Raw genomic sequence first — 19,799 nt, 5'->3', positions numbered from 1 at the left:
TGGGATCTGATGCCCTCTTCTAGTGTGTCTGAAGACAGCTACAGTGTACTTATATAAATAAAATAAATCTTTAAAATAAAGAAAGAGAGAGAGAAAAGAGAGTAGAATTCGATAACATCTCAGTTCAACCCACAGAACCACCCCCCCCAAAAAAGAGTCATAGACAAAGAAGAAAGAAAAAGAGGGAGAGAGAGGAAGAAAGGGATTGAAGGAGGAGGAAGGATGGGGGCACTTACGGAAAACATTAGCTATTTAATAAATTGTAATCTAACACATCAATAATCACTTTATATGTCCATACTCTAAATATTCCAGTTAAAAAACAGACTTTACAGAATAGATGGATAAAAAGTCAACAACCATGAAAAGCAAGACCCAACTACATGTTGTCTACAAGAAACCCACTTTAAAGAGATGGGGATTAAACAAACACTTGGAGTGGGGGCCATCCCATGCCAAAGCTGATCGAAATAAAACTGGAGTAGAGTACATAAGTTAGTTTTAAGCAGAGCACACTTGACGGCAAAAAAACCAAACTTCTGGCAGTGAGGCACTGCACAATGATAGAAGCATCACTTTCATGCAGAAACCAGCGGATCCCTTATGTCCGTAATGAAGCATCAAATACAGAAGGCAAAGACAAACCGAACTGCAAGGGGAAAAGAAATCCACCTTCACCCTATGTCACACAACACATAAAGATTCATTTGAGATGTAACACAGGAAGACACGCAGAATATCATCACGATGGGGCAAGCGGAGATTTCCTACTCAGGGTGCAGACAGCACAAACAACAGCAGGAAAGGTTGATAGATGAGAATTGCTGAAATGAAGAATCTCCGCTCATCGGCAGATGAGGCAAACAAAGCACACGGGCGAGCAGAGAGAAGGCTCGTGAATACAAAGCTGACAAAGGATGCTGGAGGATCTTATCAGGGTAAAGTGTGTGTACTCTTAATAATAAGAAGACAAACAACCCAAAGGAAACAGACAAAAGTCTAACTGGCAGGCACTCTATACTGGAAGCTGGGTGAATGGCCAGCAGCCCTGTAGAAGGTCCTGAGAGCTAGTCTCATTAGAGATGCAAAAGAAAAAAGGAAAATCTAAAGCTAACAAGTCATAGCAGAGACTCACTACCAAAGGGGCAAAACTGGCAGAAATTAAAGTTCCCAAACACTCTAATGAAAACACGAAATCCCTCTATGACCCTGGGAAGATACAGGAATTTCATACAGGCATTTATTACACCATAAGTGTTTACTTTGTGATCTACAAGTCAACTGCTAAACACATACCAAGAAGTAGAGGAAAGAAATAGAAAGGAAAGAAGGAATAAGAAAGGAAGGGATGGAAGGAAGGAAGGAAGGAAGGAAGGAAGGAAGGAAGGAAGGAAGGAAGGAAGGAAGGAAGGAAGGAAGGAAGGAAGGAAGGAAGGAAGGAAAGGGATATCTTGCAATGAAATTTTTTAGGCCAATTTAACTTACCATGTCGAATGTCTACCCAACAGACTTGTCTATGAAAAGAACAGATAAAACTGTAACTTTTAACATGTAAAGCATTGCCAAGAATGTAGGGCAACTGAAATTGTGTGTGTGTGCCTTTGGCAGGAGAATTCTGGAACAACTGCTTTGAAAAATAACTCGTCCTTGTCAAACGAGGTAAATTTGGGCATAACTTATGTCCAGGCAATCCTGTGTCTAGGTTTGAATATTACACTCCCATGTCCGTGGGCATCAGGAAATGCCAACGGGGACGTTTTAAGAAACCTGTTCTTGAAGCACAAAACTAGATGTCCATCTGAAACGGGATAAATAAATGGGACACATTTATGTATGTGTACAAAGAAATGTTCCATATTAATGAAAATGTACTTCAACAGCAGGAGACACATCAGTAAATGTATAATAAGCTCTATAATATAGGCAAGCCTTAGAGCTGTTTCCCTTTAATGCTGCGTGGTTCTGTTTTACGAAGTTGAAGAATACATAAAAATGTATTGACGAGCTGAAAACGTGCACTAATTGCTTTGGCATCACTGTCAGCAACTTAGAAGGAGGAATTTTCTTTATTTGGTTCACAGTTTGATGGGTTAGGGCCATGGTCACTTGGTCCCATGTCCTTGACAAGAACACTACGGTGACAGGACCCCCTAGTAGAGAGTTGCTTACTGCCTGGCTGCTGTGTGACTTTTCAGTGGGTTTGTTCCTCAACACCCCAAAGAGGGCAGCAGACCAAAGGAATGATTCTCTCCAAGGGCAACAAGTAAAACAGTGGCCTCATTGGGATTATGCAGAGAAGCTCGGGTGATGTAAAGTTTGCACGACCCAACAGTGCAAGGGGAGGTTGAGTCACAAATGCTGGGAAGAAGCTAGGGAAGGAGCAGTGAGCCTGGAGACACACCTCTCTCATCCATAGCTCAGTGGCTTCAAGAAAGCTGAGGGGCTTTGTCTAGGTAGCGGACTGTAGGCTTCTGTCCTTAAGAAGCCTAACTCTCAGAGAGAACACTGTGTCTGTTTGCCCCCATACTCACTCCACATAGCTTGGAGTAAAACCGCTGCTTCTGCTTCCTGTCAAAGGCAAATGCCAACCTTCTGGCCATGAAAGCTACGCATGCACTCGGTATGAAGGACACATGGGTCCCAGCCTCACCTACCAAAACTTCCTAGGTCACCTAGTGCTATAAGAGTTGTATCTCTGGGTTTCCAGTCCTGATCTTTGGACCCTTGTCTGCCCTCAGGAAAACTACATCGGGCTGCTTGTCAGAAACGCAGGCTTCTTGAGATTTGTTAGGCAGAAGAGCTATCCTCACCTGGGGATGCACATCAGAGGAGTAGAAGCTCACACTGGTGTGTGCTCCGTGTCTCAGGTGTGCACCGCAGCTGAATGCAGAAAATCAGCCGCCGCAGCTGCTGACATGCCTGTGAGCATCAAATCGCAATAGATATTTACAAACAGCATGTATATTAAATGAGTGCTCATGAGTCTCAATCTGGGTATTGTGCCAATGTGGATGTAGGGTATGCACGCTTGTGTGTGAATGCATGAGTGTGCACATACAGATGTGCATGTGCGAGAATGAGCATTTCCATGCATATGTTGGAATGGGAGTGTGGATGTGCCGCCTATGCATGTGTGTGTGCAAGTGCGTACGTGTATACGCTGACATGTGCATGTATATGTAGGGGCGTGTATATGCACATACTGTGCTCCTCTGGGCTTCCCTTCCTCCAAACCCACATCAGCTCTCGTGGGATGCTGCTCCGGGTCTCTATCTCACCCTGTCATGAGTGTCCCTATCCCAGGGACATGGTGATTGACCCATGCATCATGAGGGAAGAGCAATGGGTGAGGGACAACACTACCCACTGAGAACCTGCTGTGGGCAGAGCCAGTGGAAATCCTGCTCCTTCTGTAGTTGCTCAAAAGTGCTGGCTTAGGACAACTTTCAGGCCGGCTGCAGTTGGTATGTCTGCACCAACTCATACACTCTCTTAGCCCAGGGAACCTCTATTTTGGGATAGATTGGAGAAATCCTGGGCTCCTACACTCTGCCCTGCCTAGCCAAGAAGGAAGCTGTGGAGGCAGTCAAAAAATGGTAACAGCCAAGCATTCCCAGCCTTTGAAGGTGGATGAGCCCTGAGAAGCCTTTCTCCACAGCCCCTGGATTAGAGGCATGGTTCCCTAGAAGGGAGGCTCGGTCACCTGCTGTCTCATGGGATTCACCATACCTGCATGATGTCCAAGTCCCAGGTGGCCACCAAGACCACTCTTGAGGTTGGATAGGATCCAGACTCACATGGGCCCCAGGCTAGATCATAGTGCCCAGAACATCTCTAGTCCTTGTCCATGGTAACTGATGGCATTTCATCTAGGCTCCACCCCACAGTTACCTGGCAACAGTCATGTGTGCCTGACTATAAAAGAGGCTGCTTGGCCCTCCTCACTCTCTTCTCCTCTCTCTTGCTCTTATTCCCTTGCCCTCTTCCCCCTCTCTCCCCATTCCCCTCCCACCTCTCTCTCTCCATGTGCTCATAGCTGACCTCTCCTCCTCCTCCTCCCCCTCCTCCTCCTCCTGTTCCTCCTCCTCCTTCTTCTTTTCTTCTTCTTCTCCTCCTTCTTCTTCTTCTCCTTCTTCTTCTTCTCCTCCTCCTCCTCCTCTTCTTCTTCTTCTTCTTCTTCTTCTTCTTCTTCTTCTTCTTCTTCTTCTTCTTCTCTCTCTCTCTCTCTCTCTCTCTCTCTCTCTCTCTCTCTCTCTCTCTCACACACACACACACACACCTCAGCATGGGCCTGCAGAGGCACCCCCTTCCCCAACTCCATACCGTGCCTCCACCAAACATATCCCTGCCTTCTTTTCTTTTTACAAAACACAACAGTGATGACATCTCTTCGCCTCTGTATGCCCTCCTTTAAAAAGAGATTTCTCCACCAGAAGCCATGTGAGTCCCAATGCCAGGGAGAAAACTGGCGCCACATAAATGACCAAGTTCAAGAAGCTACATCCTGACAACTGGCATTTCCTAAACTCCTGTTTCTTGCTGAAACTCTAGAAACATCTGTGCCCCAGGTCTGGCATGAATCCATCTCCTCTTCATGGCTCCAGATCTCAGGTCCTTTGGGGCCTCGTTTTGGTACCTTGAGATGCATTTGTTACCAGTACACAGGCCCCCTGCTTTGAAGCCACCCCACCCCAACCCTGTTCTGACTAGCTGCCTACCAAAGGAAGCACCTTCTCTGCCCAAGGAAACCATCCCGGAGTCGGAGGAACCAGTGTGTGTCAAGAAAGAGTTGCTCTGTGGCAACATCAGGACCACAAAGCAGGAAAAATTTTCTCCCTCCAGCAGAAAGCTTCATCCCAACCCCTACCTAGTCAAACCCCCAGACGCCCAGGGCAGCGCCCAGGCCCTCGGAACAGTTGATTTTCATTCTTTAAAACTCCTCTGCGCTGAGCTCAGTTAATTACAAAACTAGTTCGCACTTGTGATTTTGGTTTGCAGCCACCTCCGCACCGAGTAATTAGACTGTGGCATTCAGGAGCAGTGGAGCGTGACCCAGCTCAGTCTGGTGAGGCTGCTGACAAGCTCTGCCAGACCCAAGCTTGAGCTCAGCCTGAGGCCCTACCACATTTAAGCCTGGAAGGCGTTACAGGGACAGAGCTCCACAAATTAATTAGCAATTAAAAACTTTATTTACAAAATCAATCCATGGGTACACGCCTTGTTAAAATGCTAACTATTATTTCCAGGCGACTTTTAAATAAGAAATGAACAGAGATGCTAGAGGTTGACAGTGCGCCATGCGAGAACATCTTCAAAAACAATTTGCTGAATATTAATGAACTGAAAATGTCATTTCTGGTCCAATTACTAGAAGTAATTAGTTTTTTTAATTATGGAGGAAGTAGAATTTTAATAAGGTCAATTTTACAATTACAGTTTAAAAAATACTAATTGTATTGTCATCACATCTTATATAATAAATGACATTAACTTGCTAACATCTGTTGATTTTCATGTAAATAAAGCAAAAAAATATCATGGCATTGGGATCCTCGAGGAGTGACAATTTAATGAGAGAAAGTCTCGGCACAGGAGGACAGGGGGACACTAACGGCTCCCAGGAGGTGATCTGGAGGCGTCCCCAAAGACCTGACTGAAGGCAGCCCTGGAGACAGGAACTCCACCAGGCATTTTACACTTAACCACAAGCACAAGGCTTTGCAAAGCCCAGCCTCAGATAACTAGAGGGTGGAAAGGACGGTGGGATCCTGCTGTGACACCGTCTCCCCCTGCTGGGGACAGTGTGAGCCCGGCAGTACAAGAATATCCATAACCAAGCTCAATGCTCAACCCCTCCACCACCCTTCCTGTCCAACCCGCTTTCCCAGATCCCCACTGAGCCTTCCTGTCACAACTGCAGGTCCCTTGGGCCACCGCATCCCCTTGCTGACTGATCACTGACCCTCCTACAGTTCTTTCTGTGTTCAGGAATCTCACTCAAATGGTTCACAGAGCCTGTTGGCTCCATGGCAATACCTGTGCAGGTATGCCTTACTCGAAGCTACATACAACTGACACCCTATTGATGACCAAAGTTCAAGGCCCTGTCTTCTTGGACATGGTTGAATGTCGAGAAGTACATATGCTAAGCTAATCCTCAGAGTTAGCTATTGAGGATATAGAAACTGGGTCCAACCATAGTGTTTGGAGATGGGGATTTCAGGGATGTGGATAAAGCCAGCAGAGTGGAGTTCATGCATATATCCTGCAAGCTTTATGAGAAGGGAGAGGGGAACCACAGGACTCTGCGTGTGATGCCCTGTGGCTTCTCTGGACTCGACTGGAAAGAAGCCAGAGCCTTAGCCAAAACAAGCCTTTAACCCTTTGAGACTTATTCCTTCTGTAGTATTGGGTTGCTAAAGCAGACTACAGACTAGTATACAAGTGATGGCAATGGTCCTGACAGAGTGCTACACTACTCTATTAAATGCCACCATCAGTAACACTGTACTGTATCCCATAGCAACAACAAAAAATACAGTAAACAAAGCATCTTTAACATCCACTGTGCACCCAGCTGTCAGGGCTTCTCATACACACTTTAGGGCCCTGTGGATTCTCCAAGGGTTCACACAAAGAGACAGACACAAAAGTGAGCAACTCTGCCCGAGTATGCAACTAACACAGTTTGGAATGCTCTTGTAAAGGCAGCGCCTGCCCTTCACGTGCCAGCAGGCGCCGGCCATGCACATGTCTCTCCTTACCTGCAGTGTTGCACTGGGCAGGTGGGCTTTGAGGGCAGAGGGCCCAATGGGATCAGCTTGGTTCAAGGAGAGTATTGGGTTGGGTGTGTCTGGGGCTGCTGCCCTCACAGAGCTGTGAAGAGCAGACACTGAGGCAGGCAAGGGAACCGCCCAGGGAGCCCTGACCATCTGCAATTCTAACAGCTGAGGGAGATGGGCTCCACTGCAGTTCTTCACTTGGCTGAATACTGTGTGGCCTGAGTGTTCTGTAGACATGAGAGTCCAAGCGTGGCCCAGGGTTGTCCCTGGCCCCTGTCCACGCATCCTCATTCCACACAGCCACATGGGGGAAAATGAACACACCTCTGGCTGACCTTGAATCCTGTCGGACCCCTGGCCTGAGTCCTAGTCCAGACAAGAATCCCATACCTCCTTACCGTGTGCTCTGAGTCCTTGTGAGGAACTTCTCACGTCAAGGCTGCCCGCTCAGCCCACACCTAGGCCTGACTGCAGGTATTGGGGCAGCCATTTGACCCAGAGCTGGCCCACCTCCTCAGACTCCTGTGTCCTGCTGTGAGTGGCCCTGTAGTCATCTATCTCCACCCAGCACTGACACAGGCATTACTGGTAGCAGGACAGATGGTCCTGATCCAGGCTGTTTCCTCTGTGGGCACTGTCCTTCTCACAAAAGGAGCACGGCCCTTGGCAGACCCTGTGCTCCCAGCAGAAGTTCTTCAGGTGTCTGAGTACTCCCTGAAGAAGTGCTCTCCCGGCTCCTGGTGAGGTGTCTCCCTGCAGAGAACAGCTTGCGGCCATTAAAATGGTTTGTGGGTATTTGTTAGATACTTGGGCGCATCCTATTGAATTTTAATTACCCAGATTAAGATCTAGCGATATAATTATTGAGGTATATAAAAGTTTTATTTGAATATGGGCATCCTAGAAATCAAAGCTGGTGGGACAGTAAATGACTTTACTGTGTTTCCCTGGGAGGTATCTGTGGGTGCCAGGACATGGACACTCAGCTCAAGGGCATCCGCAGATCGACCTCTCCTGGGCTGTCTTGGAAGGTTCCTCAGGTCGAGAGGTTTCCTGCAGGATAAGGCTTCTCTCAGCAGAGGGGTAGGGGCAGGCCACACCTGTCACAGGCTCTGGGCCTATGACATTCTGTCATGACAACTGTCTTCATGTTCACTGAGCAACCATCAGACCTTGAAGATTACCACCAAGGAACAGTATTCCTGAGAACCGAAGCCTCAGACACTGCCTGAAAGTGTGTTTATCCGTCTCCCACTGCACCAGGTCAGGAGCCCCGTTGCATCTCAGTTGTGACTGACCATAATTCAGCTGTCCCGGAATAAATGTGTCTTGATAGCTATAAGGCTTTAGTTCACTTCTAAAGTCCTGAAGGCATTTGCCACAATTCTGACCCCTTGTGGATGTAGAGACTTCTCAGGCTCTCAGCTAGCTCCCTGTGCATCAGCCCCTGTCCTTCAAAGGTTTCCTTGACTACTGCTTCTCTCTCTCTCTCTCTCTCTCTCTCTCTCTCTCTCTCTCTCTCTCTCTCTCTCTCTCTCTCTCTCTCTCTCTCTCTCTGCCCTGCAAGGAACCTTTATACTCCCAATGCCCCCACACACAAGGAATTCAAAGACAAGGTACCAGATTCCATCATCACCTCAATTCTCTAACTGAACCTTAGGGTTACCTTCTGATCTAAATGATGAGGACAGGAGATAGAGGTGAGACAGGTAGCTTAAGGAGGAGGACTCAATCTGTGTCCCTTGTCCTGGCTAGAGGCCAGAAGTGTTTGGTGACTCTGATCCCTGATCCTAATGATTTTTGGCTTAGCTCTTAAAAAGCAAGAGGGATATCTTCTGAGGAGATGCCTTAGGGAAAGCCATTTCTCAGGCCTGGGGGAGACCTAACAAGTCAAGCTACCCAAAGCGTAACAAAATTAATCAGGTTGGACAGGTTAATCATCTAACCAAGGGACCACCCCTCGGGAAGGTGGGTTCATCTTAAATCCATGCTGAGGAGTAGGAAGGAATAATTATCCCTTTAATGAGATGATGCATTCTTCCTTCCCAGAATTCCTAGCCCCTAGCATGCTAACTTAGAGCCTCAGCAAGCTCGTAAGTCACCCTACTTCTCTGAATTATGAGTAATTCATAGTTTTTGTTTTTCTTCCATCTCTTTCCTAAGAATGTTTTCTCCAACACTCTAAGCTTCCTTAACACTTTGAGCTTCTTTCTCAACACAAGGTGTGGCTGCTTGTTGCCGTATGGTTGACCTCCCTGCTCTCATTCAAAAGGCCTGGCTTTTCTCCTTCCCCATCTTCTTCCTCCGGGGAGCTGCCTGCAAGATTCACAGCTTGTCTACTAATTTTATACACAAAGACTTTTTTTTTAAAGACAAGGTACACTGCCCACCAGTGTTGAGCTGGGATCAGACCTATGAAGAGTTCAGAGGGTGAGTGCTGGGTCAGCAGGCATGTCCCTGTGATGTGGCCCCAGACATGAAACAGGTTTCAGAGCAGCAGATGCAGTGGTGTGGGCTCCCAACTGTCCATCCAGATTCGGGCAAAGTCCCCAGGGACACTCAGGAACCAATTGGGGACAAGCACATCAATACACCAGGAGCTCAAGAACCCAGGACACCCACGCACCTCATTCTTATTCTTCCCTTTTCTCTCTGGTTCAACAAAATCAACTGCCGTAATGGCCGAAGCAGTGTGTTTATTTGGATGTGTCATAGGGACAGAATGGAAATCGCTCCACTTCCAGGGGAAGGCGATTGGACAATATTGAAAGTAAGTTATGGGCTTTTAGAGAGACGAGCTTAACAAGGTGAGAGCGAGCCCCCTCTCAACCCGGGATAAAAGCTTTCGATTTCCCTCATAGACCTCAATTCATCGCAGACTGGGCTTAAAAACAGACATCATCGAGGCCCAAAAGCTGTGGTCATTCACTTAAATAAATCACTTTGTTCTGGCTCTGTGGCGCAGAGCTCTCGCTGGGCTAAAGGTTTGATTATGCCCGGGGTCCCGCTAAGCCTCTCAGGTAGATTAGCATGCTAAAAAGAAAAGAGAAGGAGAGACAGTTTAAGGGTTTTATTTTCATCTATCCTTTTTTCTAAGATCATTTCTCACTACAGAAAAGGGCTTCAGGGTTGAATGAACACACAAAATGTAAGGGCTGCGCTGCTGTAGTACACACACACACACATACATGCAGGTGTAAGCACAAGCATACACAGCTGAAAAGGACACACCACACTCTGGCTTAAGTTATACAGGCACCTGCCATCAACACATCAAAGAACTGGGGAGGCAGCCACTGCCGTCAGCTGGCTTCTTCTCTAGCAAAGGTTAGACCCACCTCCCCAGGAGGAAGTTGCCTCTGGTAGTTTTGCTTCTAAGGCTTACATCACACACACACACACACACACACACACACACAGAGAGAGAGAGAGAGAGAGAGAGAGAGAGAGAGAGAGAGAGAGAGAGAAACATGGTACTCAAAATGGGCAGTGGTGGCACGCCCCGCCCCCAGCCTCTCTTGCACTAAATTCTAACTCAGAGTACCATCTAGCATAGAAGGCAGCTCAAGCAGGTCTAAGGTGGGAAGATTGGGAGATGCAAGAGGACAGGGGGTGTAGCTGAGGCTAAGCACGCCCAGGCTCCCTCTCAGCCTCCTGGCCATGGGCTCTGAGCTCTGTTCTTCACACACTCTGCCCTAGGAAGATGGTCCCAGCATTAACTGTGTGCTGACAGCCTCCAGAGGCCTAAACTGACTCTGAAACCCATCCCCTAAGAGCTCTCCCTGAGACAGTCAGTCCCTGCCTCTAGTTTGCAGTCTGGCATCAGAGACAAAGTTTACGGGCCTGGAACCAGGACACCAAAGAGACAAAACTGGACCTTGTGTCAGATGCTGAGAGGAGCAGGAGAGGGGTGTGTCCATGGGGATGCATGCAGCTTCCTGAGGATGTGTGCAGCATTCTGAGGATGTAGGCTGCTACACAGATCAGATCACCCGGCTCTCAAACACCTCTACTGGGAGACAGCTACAGAATGCCAGGGCAGGCACCACGAGAACCCATCCCTTGAAGCACACACACACACACACACACACACACACACACACACATCAAACAAACAAAGTTCTAAGCCGTGAAATACAAAAGCGCTTTCAATCAGGTAAGCTGAGAACCAAATCCCGAGAAAGTCTGGGGAACGTCTCTGTTCCAGCTGAGAAGATGCAGCCTTAGCCGGCTGCCCGAGACCTCTGTTCCTGAACTCTGAGGGAATAGAAGAGACACAGTGACAGATGGTGGCAGGCCTGCCTCACCTCCCAGGTTGGCTGAAGGACTGGTCCAGGGTGCTTCTGTTTGGCCTAACTTTTGAGAAAAGTGGAGGGAATTTGTTGGAAACACTAGAAGATGAGCCAAACAACACTCTGCAGTGTTGGCCCGGGATTACAGCAATGAGCTCTGGATTCTGTAAGGAAACGCAAGAGAGCTCCTTTGGGGGAATTAGAGTGTACCTTTCTTTGCAAGTTGTCATGCCCAGGGTAAGATGAAGTTCAGAGAAGATTAGGAGCAACTTGAGCTCCCATCCCAACCCCCGGGTCAACTTCTACTCTACACTACACTACCTTACACTATTGCACTACACTGCTACACTATCCTATACTATATACTATACCACTACACTATGCTCTAGCACCACTAGACTACACCACACCACTACACCACACTAGTACACTACACTACAGCACACCACTACACTACACCACACCACTATACTACACTCACTACACTATTACACTACACTGCACTACACTGTACTACACTAGTGAAAGCAAGAAACAAAGACTAAGGAAGGGCTGCAGGAGGCCTGACCCCAGCAGAAGGCTGGGAAAATATTTTTTTTAATTATTATTATTATTTATTTATGTTTGTCTTCGGCATGGGTGTCATAGTATATGTGGAAGTCAATGACAACTTGAAGGGGAAGTGTTCTACTTTTATCATGTGTGTCCTAAGGTCAGTATTCAGGTTGTGTGTGTGTGTGTGTGTGTGTGTGTGTGTTTGTGTGTGTTACATACACCACCTAATTGTTCGCCATGTACCCTGACACTGGGCAGACATCACATAGCACCAAAATGTCAAATGTTCTTTGTCCTAATGAAGCAAATAATTTATAAATGCCAAAAGGAAGGATATTTTTATTTATCGCCTCTTAAAAGATCAGTCAGGTATCAGATTTACACCTCTTTGGACAGGCATCTTTTTTCTTTCCGGAATTACTTGGTATAAATTAAATAATAGTGACTGGCATTAAAATTCAACAACAAATTCATTCTGTAACTCAGGGTGGATCAAGACAGGTAGAGTCAGATAATGGCGTGGTTTCAGAACATGTGGGTCTACACTGTAGATGCTCAGGTGTTTGCGATGGTCAAGACAAGCTGGGCTCTGGGATTTACACAATGGCAACTTCCAAGGAGCCTGTGCTGTCTGAGGGACCCTCACGTGCATACGTGGAAAGACATATACACACAGGCATGCACATGTCCCTGTGAATGCACTGAAACAACCTTGTAGGACCTCCTGTGACCTCTGCAGGTCCAGGCTAAAGCCCTTATGTGGAATTCCGGTACTCTCAGAGAACATGTCATCAGACACTAACATTTGTGTCCTTATTTCAATGTGTTTCATCACTTTCTCATCGCTGAGGTCCAACACAAGGCAGAGACAACTGAAGGGAAGAACTTCTTTGGGTTCATGGTCTCCGATGGTCTATGGATTCCTGGTCCTGTGTTTGAGCAGAATCTCATAGTGGCAGTAGGGTAAAGTAATGGAGATTTCTTCACTTCTGACAGGAAGGAGAGAGAAGAGAACATAAAAAAGGACCAGGACAAAATGTAGCATCCCTCCAGGATATGCCCCAAAGACCTATATCCTTCCTCAAGGCCACACTCCCTACTGTCACCATCTACAAATAATGACAGAGTCATACTGTGACTGGATTCATTCATTAGACTGGAGCCCTCAGGATCTAATCCTCTGGCACCCTCAGAAATGTCACTAGTCACGGGAGCATCTCTCAGCCAATCAAGCTGGCAGTCCAGATCAGCCATCCAGCACTTGCGCAGGTCCAGGGCGCCCAGGCTCTGCTGCTGTGCCTGAAGCCATGGCTTCCAGAGGTCTCTCTCTCTCTCTCTCTCTCTCTCTCTCTCTCTCTCTCTCTCTCTCTCTCTCTCTCTCTCTCTCTCTCTCTCTCTCTGGTGTTGTTTGGTACACAAAGGCCCAAGTCTTGATCCACGGCCAGCTTACTTCATGTTAGTGAGAAAGAACTGAGCAGGCCAGGGACCCTTGGACAGTGTGGAATGTCAGTCTCCCAAGACCACAAAGGCCCTTCACCAGTCACCTCTATTTCTCTCTGGGACTCATAGCCATCTTGAACAGAGGGTGTGACTGGGTCTCAAGTGTGACTGGTGCTGCACACAACTCTGCAGTCAGAGGCAGGATGTTGACCAGACTCCTGGCTCTCTGCAGCATCTGAAAAAAAAAAAAAAAGGTACTAGAGCATCCAGACCTGTAGAGCATCCAGACCTGTGTTAAGCAAAAACCAATCAAACTCCCTGTGGCAGCAGCTCATCCCAGGGTGGCAACTCCTAGCCACCCTGGGATGAGCTGCTATTTTCTGTGAATGCTCCATTACAGGTTAGCCTTTGGTCAGGGGTCCTTCTAGATGCTAACTTGACCCCAGCTAACTTTCTTGCTACTGCCATAGACTTTCTAGGGCACAGGGCCAGTCATGGTCCCTCCCACTCTTTTTCCCTCCCCGGGCAACCTTTCACCGCATGCTCAGAAATGTCAATGAGAGATTGCCCTCTAAAATATTACATGACAACCCCCCCTCCACCATGGCAGCTAACGCCATCCATGAGGTGAGTTGAATGTTTATATATTCAACCCTCTTTCCCTTGCTGATTCCATATCCCTGCATTCAAGCATGGATCAAAATCACTCTCCCCCAGCCCTCAAAAAATATTTGCTGAAAATTTCCATTCTAATCTTTTCTAGTCTAGCCTCTAAATAGTATACTATAATCACTATGTATTCAGCATCATATTGATGACATACCACATGTCATCCAAAGGAGACAAGGTTCCCAGGAGGGATGCTCAGGCCATGTTCAAACACTATGCCAGTTTACAGCTAGGAGCCACCAATTTTATTGTCCTCTAGAGTCTCCAGATCCAGTCGCCTGCAGAGTCCGAGAAATCAATCTCTTCTCTCATCCCTTGAAAACGTCTCTGTCCTTCACACCCCGATGTGAAAGACTCCGCATTCTTGAGATTTGTATTCTGAGGCATCACCGCATCTCTCCGCTCTGTGGTTAGTTTGTTGCTGCAGCATACAGAGTGAAAGCTCCCTGTGGCCTCCTACAGAGGTCACATGTGAGGCTCCGTGCGTCACTGGCAACTAAGTCACCATGTGGCTTTAGTAACGGAGTCTGAGGGGAAAACAATCTACTGAGGCAAAGCCTGCAAGTTGTTATGACTCCTTCCCACCGTGCCCACCACCATAATGTGACTTTCCAGAAGGAACAGTGACCGGTGTGCAGATATCGCATCGAAGGATCTTGTTTGTCCCTTAATCTTGGAGTCCAATGCTGGACCCTCCTGCCGGTGGCCAGTAAATGGAGGACAGATGAAAGGCTTGCAGAGGAAAGCTGAGGCTGAGAATAGCCATACTCCCTTCCCCAGACCTCAGAGGACCTGGACAATAGTACTCAGGAAGAAGAGAACAGAGGATGCTGGGATTGGTATTCTCTCAATGCCAATCTCTCATCCCGTATGTTGTCCCTGCAAGCCTGGTCCAGCCCTAACCACCCTCAGGTAAAATGTACCCTAGATCTGTGTCTGCTGGACACAGACAACAATGCATTTTGGGGGGTTGCTTGTTTATTTGTTTTTGAGACAAGTTTTCTCTATGTCGTCCTAGCTTTCCTGGAACTCGCTATGTAGAGCCCGCTGGCCTCGAACTCACAGAGATTCTCCTCCCTCTGCTTCCTGCATGCTAGGAAATTAAATTAAATGGAATTAATAATTAAAAGCTTGTGCCACCACACCCAGCTCCTTCTCCTCTTAAAGTGTTCGCTTGCATTCCTATCATCGGGAAATAAAATCTCGCAGTTTTCTATCTATTTTGCAGCCAGCACTTTCCCAGCTTCTCCGGTTGCTTTATGTGTGATGACAGTTTTCCTCTTGCCATGGTAAATATTTTCTTATGGGAAAAAAAAATATTTCCTCTACTTCTTCAAGTGTCGTGTCCACAGAGGCCCTGACACCTCTCGAGAATCCTGGTAGAAGGATTGGTAGAAGCCTTCTGGCTGCTCTGCATCTGGGCACAGCTGACCCATTCCCACCGAAGACCCAGGGTGACCACGCAACCCCTCTGCCTGGTGATCCTGTCACCCAGCATGACATTTAAAGGACTACATAAGGCCAGGTGTAGAACTACAAAGGAATTAATTTATACACATTAGAGAGTAACCAATTTAGACATATGTAGACACACATGCTTACAGAATCTTTCAGTCTGTGGAGATCACAGGGCCCTGGCATCAGAGGGAGGGACTGAGAACTGGATGGGACATAAGTGTGTCTGTGACAACCCAGAGACTGCTGAGGGAAACCCTGCAGGAGGGCAGGCTTCACTGGCCCTCTACCTACCGCTGGGAGGAGCAGAGAAGAAATAGTGAATATGGCTCCTCTCTTCAGTTTCCTTCTGTTCTGATCTTGCTGAGGTTCCCCTACAAGGGGGAGCAATCAATCACCCTGCTGGCCCTTCTCAGCAAGAACATTCCTCTCTGCTAAGGATGTGTGCTGTTTGACAGAGCTCATCAATGCAAGCCCCTGGAAACGAGCCACTGCAATCCCACTTATCTTCAGGACAGACACGGGGGGGGGGGGGGAGGGAGGGTGCGGGGGGGGGGGGGAACGACACTTGGCTTTGTACCAGTCATGTAGTCCTGGTATCCATAGCATCCTAGCATCCAGAGTCTAGGTGGTGCAATTGCCTCCAAACTGTACAACCAAATGGACTTCAAAAGAAAATGTTTATTATAGCACTAGACATTAACCAGGTACTGAGTGCTTAGTGGTAGTAAGAGGAAAGAGAAGCCTGAGGCTGGAGAGATGGCTCAGAGGTTAAGAGCACTGACTGCTCTTCTTAAGGTCCTGAGTTCAAATCCCAGCAACCACATGGTGGCTCACAACCGTCAGTACAGCTATAGTGTGCTCATATAACAAAATAAATAAATAAATCTTTAAAAAAAAAAAAAAAAAGACGACACAGGAGAGAGAAAGGAAGGGAGGGGGAGGGGGAGGGAGAGGGGCAGGGGGAGGGGGAGGGAGAGGGAGAAGCCTGACCTTCACAGCCTCGAGAGCTGCTCTGTGGCCAGGATGGCAGTAACTGCAAAGCATAGACTATACAAGCTTATCTCCCATCATTGTAGGTTTATATTCTGGCTTCTTTTTACTACTGTAGCATTTTGACCTGATCTCCTAAAGCTTGCGGGGCGGGGCGGGGTGGGGGACACTAACCTGAAAAAGCCACGTTTGGGGGCAAATCTAAGTCCTAAAAGAAACTAAACCAAAACTAACCCTTAGTGGGAGCACATGAGAAAACCCTTAAGCAGAAGAAGTTTCAGATACCAGGTCATTCTCAACTGACCACAAAGAGCATGGTCACCATTTGCAACGCAAGTCCTTGCCACCAGAGAACCAATCAAAACTGTGAGCTGGAAACATTTTTTTTTTCCTACACTAAACAAGAACCTTGGACTTTTTCTTGTGCTATTCCCTAAACAACAGAATCCGGGAGCTGTTGACAGAATATATGGATCGTACTTAGCCTTACAAGAGGTCAAAGGTGATTTAAAACACACAGAGGCGCATGCACAGGTCAGACGAAAACACTACACTTCACCAACAGAGAATATCTCAGAAAAGAAGTTGGAAAGAATGAAAGGGTCAGAGGGTGAGGAAGAGAGCTGTGAAATACCGGCTTCTGGAGAGGAAAGCATGGCTGTTGCACATGTCCATCAAAGCACCGCTGCTATGGTTACTTGCCCAAGATTAAGCCAATCAAATGCCCAGCCTGAATTGGGGCGGGGCCTATGAGGCCACGCCCTTGGCAAAGGAGCTATTTGCAGTTGAGGACTGCTGAGGGAGAGAGACATTCTGCTTGGGGAACATGGCCTCTGGTACATCACCTGAGCCCTGGTGGGTAGCCCCACACCCATACAATATCAACAGGATTCTGGGAATATTAATAATAGAAATGGAGAAGATGAAATTGGGAGGGAGATGAGGTGAGGGGCATTAGGGGGAGTCAGAAAGAAGAGATGGGAAAGATATGATCAAAATATGCTGTATAACACATTTTAAAAGAGAAAACACTACATTTAATGTAAGGATTTGACAGCCTGAATTTTACACTGTGCTGATTAATTTTATTTTTCAATTTGACACAAGCTAGGGTCATCTGGGAAGAGGGAACCGCAACTGAGAAAATGCCCCCATTAGATTGTCCCATAAGCAAGTCTGTGGGGTATTGTCTTGCTTGATTATCGATATAGGAGTCTAGTTCATTGTGGACAGTATTACTCCTGGGGCTACCTTGAAGGGAAGTCAGGGAAGAGGCACAAGCAGAACCTGGAGGCAGGAACTGAGGCAGAGGCCATGGAGGGGTGATGCTTACTAACTTGCTCCCTATAGCTTGCTCAACCTGCTTTCTTATAAAACTTGGGCCCTGGGGTTCCCTCTTCCCAGAGGTCCCTAGCTTGGTTTTCTTTGGTATTTTCCAACAGAAATGAATCAACTGACATGGAGTCTACCAGCCCTAGCTTGAACACTAGGCAGAAATCTTGCCTCTTGTTGCTATTCTGCAGGTTAAAGAGGATAACACTGTGTGTCCAACATTGGCACCATATTAGCATGACAGGCCATCTAAAGATGGTTGGTACTTGAGGCAGATACAGGCATGATTATGAACAATGTCTCGTTCTATGTAAGGGCATTAGGATCTTGAGAATTTTGTGTCCCTGGGGATTTTGTCGTAGAAACAAAACCCTGGGTTATAAGAAAGTGCTGTTATACACAGAAGCCAATGTTATCCATATAAGAAGCTGCTAGAAGCAAGGAGAAAGGTCCATTATACCTGGAACCTCTCAGACCTGCATCTCCACCTCAGACTTAGCCAGAGGCCCCAACCTAAGACAGTCACTGCCTGGGATAAGTACTTGGGGTAGGAACAACCGAGACAGTCATTAACAGAATGAGGCATTCACATCTTGCACATGACTGATTACACAGTTGATGACGGAGATGGATGAGCCCAGAGGCTTCTCGTAAGCTTATGCGTTGAATACAGATCCAGCTGATTCTCACTGGAGATATTGAAGTAAGATTGGCACATCCTTACACTAACTAAAAACTCTTGACATTCCCCAAGAACAGGCAGATGCAGAAAAGACAATCGAATCAACGGAGAACCTCAGACAGAGCCAGAATCACTCTGCCATGTGAGAAATGTAAATTTGATAAATATAGATTTCAGTTAAACATACCATTAAGCAAATTGATAATTAAGCCAATTAGTTTTAGGCAATTTGACAGTTAGTGATGTGGCTCGGTCCCAGCAGGAGAAGCAGCAGTCAGACCTGGGGTGACAGGGGACAAATGCAGGGAGGGGGTCTCGTCAGTGGATTCTGAGAGTCCCAGGAGTCTCAGATGGAGGACATGTCTTCAGAGCCCTTTGTCATGAAACACAGGAATGGTTGTAATGCCAGAGTCAGCTATGCCCGACTTGGTGAGGCAAGATGCAGCGAGGGCCTCTGAGGGAACTTAACCCCAGCAGCAGCGTCTTGAGAACACAAATGCCATGCAGGCCCATGCTAAGCTGTGGGCAGCTGTGGTACACTAGACCGTCCTTCAAAGTGGCACAACAGAACATGGACCCAGCACTGCAATACTCCTGAGTCCAAGTCTGAGACGCAATCCCAGTCCAACCTCTCTTTCTCCCCCATAATTATCTTGGTATTAATGTGTGGAGGCTTCCATTTCAAAGCATGGCACTTGGTGGATTAGCCATAGAAATCTATCTCCCAGGCCTGGTGGCTGCAAAACCCAGATACAGATGTGAGCAGGCCACCTCTGCAAGTCCTCACGTTGGTTTCCAGAGGGTTACCTTCTCATTGTGTCTTCACCAGGCCCTTCCTCTGTACGGGACAGCCTGGTGCCTGTTTTCCTCTCTGTTCATGTGAAGACAGTATCTGTGCATCCCTTATCAGGGTCCCAGGATGACAACCTCACTGGCACTTGTTCATCTCCTCCTAGGCATAGACCCCTAATACCATCATAGCGGGGGCTGGTGCTCCAATATGCAACCCTGGGGCACAGTTCACTCCACAAAGCTCCCACCTTGCCACATTCCCAGTGGAAGAATCCCACTGCCCTGCCCTAGCCATGCACAGACAGGAACAGAAAAAATGGTCCTGCAAAATGGTGACAGATGGAGAAATGAAGTGCACAAAGCTCTCAACAGCACCATGGCCAGGGGCTGTCAACTGTTCCTTAAGACTTGAAAGCGGCATTTGGAATAAGTCTCACTCAATACACAGTGTAAACCAAGCATTCAATCCCAAAGGCCAGAGGAGATCAGGCTCCTGTCGGACATCTACCCCCACGCGGACACATACACACACTCCCACATGAATAGTTAGTTACACAGGCATGCATGTGCACACTCTGGCACACACGTGCTTAGGCATACACACAAGAGTGCACACACACACAACTCCTGACTTTTCCATTCAATGGTCATAGCTGAGGACACCTTGAAGTTAATCTTACACATTTAATTTGCTTTTCAGCTTTAGGCCACTCTATTAGTAGTACATTGATAGTGCTAAGACAGACTCTACTGAAAGTGTGGCCTGCCTGACTCGGGAAGCCTGTGGATCTATATTATAGCAAGACT

General features: G+C 47.3%; 1 long non-coding RNA gene across 1 annotated transcript; it reads right to left on the bottom strand.

Annotated features, from left to right (window-relative positions):
• Window positions 1-11,981: 11,981 nt before the first annotated feature.
• Window positions 11,982-16,860, bottom strand: LOC110311012 (uncharacterized). The gene is made up of 4 exons (XR_002379891.1): window positions 16,821-16,860; window positions 15,488-15,567; window positions 13,174-13,304; window positions 11,982-12,618 (listed from the first exon to the last, which is right to left on the bottom strand). It is a non-coding gene; the product is annotated as an uncharacterized LOC110311012 (long non-coding RNA).
• Window positions 16,861-19,799: the final 2,939 nt, after the last annotated feature.

The sequence above is a fragment of the Mus caroli genome, unplaced genomic scaffold (genome assembly GCF_978045245.1).
Source record: "Mus caroli unplaced genomic scaffold, Mus_caroli_1 scaffold_16, whole genome shotgun sequence".
Lineage (NCBI taxonomy): Eukaryota > Metazoa > Chordata > Mammalia > Rodentia > Muridae > Mus > Mus caroli.
The sequence above is the reverse complement of the archived record's forward strand: the minus strand, read 5'-3'. Positions and strand labels throughout refer to the sequence as shown.